This window comes from Carettochelys insculpta, chromosome 1 (assembly GCF_033958435.1).
Source record: "Carettochelys insculpta isolate YL-2023 chromosome 1, ASM3395843v1, whole genome shotgun sequence".
NCBI classification, from domain to species: Eukaryota; Metazoa; Chordata; order Testudines; family Carettochelyidae; genus Carettochelys; species Carettochelys insculpta.
In genome coordinates, this window is record NC_134137.1 from 321519220 (window position 1) to 321524130 (window position 4911).

The window sequence follows — 4911 nt, forward strand, 5'->3', positions numbered from 1 at the left end:
AAGGATTTGCTTGCTTCATCCATGTTAAGAAGATCACTCTGTTGGATTTAAGAATTGGTTCTTGTTCACTTGAGAAGCTTTCTGGCTCCAAAAAAGAGGAATATTTTTCTCATTGTACATTTTTGTGAATGTGTTTTGTTGAGGATAATGGTCAGAGATTTTTGATGACAGACACAATACCTGTTTTCAGAAATTTAGGACAAAAAAGGGCAGAGCTGTTTGACTTCCTTCCTAGATTTTTAAAGCCAGAATGGATAGTTACTTCCTGCCCTACATACTATAGAATTTTACCTGCTAATTTCTGCATGAATCTCTAACTTACCGATGAACTAAGGCATGTCTTTTAGAAAGATATTCAAGTTTGATTTAAAGGTTTTCCCTATGTGATCATTTCATTACATCACAAATAATACAATATAATACTAAACAAGGAAATATTTTCTACAATTTTAGATACTATCGAAACAAAAAAGCAGTCAAGTAGCACTTTAAAGACTAACAAAATAATTTATTAGGTGAGCTTTTGTGGGACAGACCCTCTTCTTCAGACCATAGCCATACCAGAACAGACTCAATATTTAAGGCACAGAGAACCAAAAACCATAATCAAGGTGGACAAATGAGAAAAAAATTATCAAGGTGAGCAAATCAGAGAGTAAGGGGGCGGGGGGAAGTCAAGAATTATATTAAGCCAAGTATGCAAATGAGCCCCTATACTGACCCAGAAAATTCCCATCCTGGTTCAAACCATGTGTTAATGTGTCAAATTTGAATATAAAGGACAGTTCAGCAGCTTCTCTTTCAAGACTGTTGTGAAAATTCCTCTTCAGTAACACGCGAACTCTTAAGTCATAAACAGAATGACTCCACTCCATTAAAATGCCGGCTAACAGGTTTGTGGATCAGGAGTGTTTTGATGTCTGTTGTGTGCCCATTAACTCTTTGTCTAAAAGAGTTTGAAGTCTGTCCAATTTTAGATACGTGTGTATATCTAACTTCAGATTGTATAAGGACAGCATATCATAATACCTATTACACACACTGGCAGAATTAAAGTTATGTATTGATCCTTCTGCAGTTCCAGACTTCTGAGTGCTTAAGTGTGCAGTCTTGATGTGCACGAATGTTGTTTTCAACCAGTGTTTTAAAGTAAATATGAAAGGAAAGGAAAATAAGAGGTTCCCTGTTCTCTGAATAACAACCAGTAATTGGCCAAAGCCACCTAGTGCTCATCATTGTTACGAGCAAACCATCTCTCCTATGGGTAATTAAGTCAGTTGAGATGAAATTCTCTCCAGTACTGAGGACAGGGCTGTGCATGATGTAAATGCTTCACAGGCCCTACTTAAAGGATGGCTTATCCACAGAGTTGAGTTTCTCCCTCAAGTTGGCCTATTGAGGTAACAGGGAGTAGTCACGTGTGAGAATTATACTGAGTCCATGTAGAGTTAACAGGTACAGTTGGCTAATGGCCAACTCAAGTAGGGTGTCTTTGTGTTTCTGGCTAAGGATTCATTTCTCTACACTTACATTCTGGCTACCCGCTGTACACAGTTTGCTCCATAACTTGCAGGTCTTCAGTGCCTCCTGCTAGGGATATATCCATAGACTCTGACTGGCTGTCTTCCCCACCCTCCTGCCTCTTAGAAAGAATAACAAATCAGATGTAGGCTGTGCATTGAGGGAGCGACCACATGGAGTCAGCAGAGTTCCTGCCCACTCCTTCTCTTGCTGGGTTTCAGAAACTAGGTTGCAGTCCAAATGGGAACAGCTATACTGCTATTTTTAGCCCTGAAGCACAGGCCCAAATTAATTGACCTGAGCTCTAAGGCTTATTGCTGCAGAGGTTTTTGCAGTGTAGACATTCCCTTGGTGTATTCACAGCATAATTAATGGGTCAGATATATAGGAGCATCCCTTGTTTGAGAATCCTGATAATTCAGGGCTGCTGGGAATCCGTCTTGTGCCATGGTTCTGAGCAGATTGTTAGCTGTGGAGATGGTGTCAGGACTTAGGAGTTTTGTGCATGCCCACCAGGGGAAATATAGGTGTTAGACTACAGGTTTAGCAGCCCCAGCAACTGAAAGAGGCAGTTAAGCACATCTGTACCTTTGAGGGTCTGGCCATACAATGCTCTCGGCAGGAAACAAGACTTCCAAAAAGCAAAAGGAAAAGTTTAAACATCTTGGTTTTAAATGTTCTCTACAATGTCAATCTGACTTTCCTCAGTCCCCCAGAAACACAATGTGAATTTTGGAGCAAAGCTAAAATAGGTCGGTGTCCAAATAAACACCAAATAGAGTTAAATCTGTAATACATACAACCTTGATTCCTCTCAGTCTTATGTTATTTAAAGGGGAAAATTCCCTTCAACTTGCATTGTGAAATTACGTCAAGGAAGAAGCACCACTCAGCATGAATGTAGCAAATACCACAAGACACTTAAGGCATGTCTGTACTTCCAGGAAGATCAATTTGGTCAGGGTTAATCTTCTGAAATTCGATTTTGTGCATCTGGTAAAGACTCATGATATCAATCTCTCTGGGGTTGGCAGTCGACCCCTGAACTCCATGCTATCGCTATCAGGTGGAGTAAGGGAGGTCAGTGGGAGAAACACTCCCATTGATCTTACCTGACTGTCCTAACTAAGCAAGTAGATTTCTGATATGTTGATTCTAGGTATGCAATTGGTGTAACTAGAACAGCATATCTGAAATTGACTTATTTCCCTAGTTTAGACCTAGCCTTACTTTATCATTCTCTGATGAAATGTCATGCTTTAGCAATGGGTCAAGTAGTACACATGCATTTTCTTTAATTCATGAACATCAGTTATGACAAGAGACCTACCAATTCAAAGTCAACTTTTGGTCAATTTAATAGTCATAAGAATTAAAAATTGTAGATGTCATGATTCAGATATTTAAATCTGAAATTTCAGTGTTGTAACTGTGGGGGTTGTGACCTAGATTTGAAGTCAGGAGCGCTGAAGCAATGGTGGCATGGTATAGTATTGCCACCCTTAAGTCTGTACTACTACTGACAAGGCACTTGCTTTCAGAGCTGCCCACCTGGCCAGCATTCACTGTTCTCCAGCCATCCAGCTCTGAAGCCAGTGCACACAGTGAAGACAGGGTTCCAATATGACAACCTCTCCTAAAATAACTTTGCAGCACTTCTACCCTGCACAAACCTTTTTTGTTCAGGACCTCCACTTTGAGGAATCCCGGTCACCCTGTTTAAATCTGGATGGGGTAAAAGTACACATGAGAACAGATTTCATAGTCCATGGCACATTTTTCACACCTGTGAATTTGGTAGGGCCCGAGTTATGGCAGAATAAAGGAAAACAAATGGCTGATAAAAGTTTCCCCCTACATCTCTTAACACCACACCCAAATACCTCTCGGCCCTGCCAGGTCATCCTATCCCCATCCTAGCTCAGAACCTCCCCAGCTTCTCTTCACCCCCTGCTCACATTCTGCACATACTTGAGCTCCCATGCTGAGAATCCCAGCTGCTTCCTACTAAACCTCTTCATAACCCTAAACCGTTTCCCCAGCACTGTAACCTCCCATACTCAGGGTCAGGATACCACTGTGGCACAAATAACCTCCAAGATCACAAACCTCACCTGCATCCCAGAATTCTTGCTCTCTCTAGCTGGCATGCACCCCCATCATCCAGCTCAGAGGAACCCCTCAACCTGCCAAGAGTCAGCACTTTGCCTTTCCCTATTTCACGCTGGACCTGGACATGGAAGTACAGAGACCAGAATTAAAAAACTGACTGCTGGGTGCCTGTGCAGTGATCCCTATAGGCTGTTTTATGAGCTCAGGGTTATCTGTGTCCTGTTTTTTATTGTACTGCAGTAGTGGCAAGCCTAACTCTGCTCCTTGTAGACCACGTATGCAGGGATTTGAGGGGCTCTGTGCTGCACCATTCAAATGCAAAGATCCCTGGATTTGGCTTCTGGAAGTAAAGGAAATCAGCCCTGCAGAAGTCAGTACTCCCTGTTCTGCAGCCTCAAATGGCATCCAGATACTGCTGCAGCCTCCAGGACCCCTTGCAGGTGCCCTTCAGTGGCAGCAAGTGTCAGTGCCCCCTGAGTACATCAGTCCCTGGCTATATGTTGCCTTCCTTAGTGTCCTGTAATAACATCTTGGGCTTGCTGCTGATCTCTTTTACCTCCATGAAAGACTAACTCCACCACAGCCACTGAAAACACGGGTGTATGAAAGCGGCACAGGAGAGATCGGAATGAATGAAGCCCAATGCGTTAGCTAATTTCCACTTTCACTTTGAAAATATGCTTGGATTTAAATGGCAAATGAAGGAGGCAAAACTATTCTGGCCTGTCTCCTGGGCATTTCTGGCCCTGCAGCAAGGGTAGCAGCTGTAGAAGGAGCCAAGGATTATCTAGAGCACAAACAAAAAGATAACTGGAAATCAATCCCACCTGGCAACTGTGATGTCAACAGAGGAGTGGGGACCGCATTCAAAATAATGCTTATTTTAATACCAGCATCTTGAATATCAACTCAAAGGATGTGAAAAGAAAGAGTATCAGATTTGTTTCTGACTATGCCCAACATATGTCTTTTTTTTTTTTATTAGCCCATGTTGGCTTGGAAAATTCCCTTGTCTTTTAACCCTTTATTTGGCTGTTGGCTTTGAGGTGCACACCTAATAAAAGAATCACATTTTGAAGCCTTCTGAAAGGTGAGACAATGTATTGCTTCCTTTCTCAGAAGATCAAAGAAGTAGAAACACATTCATATTATATGTGCCATAAGAAAGAGGTTCCTTCACCCTGTGCCTTTGCTGGTTTCATTTTTGATAGTTTAACCCTTAAAGTGTTTTTTTTTTTGTCTTTGGATTCCTGATGTGTGAAATCTGTAATGAAGAAC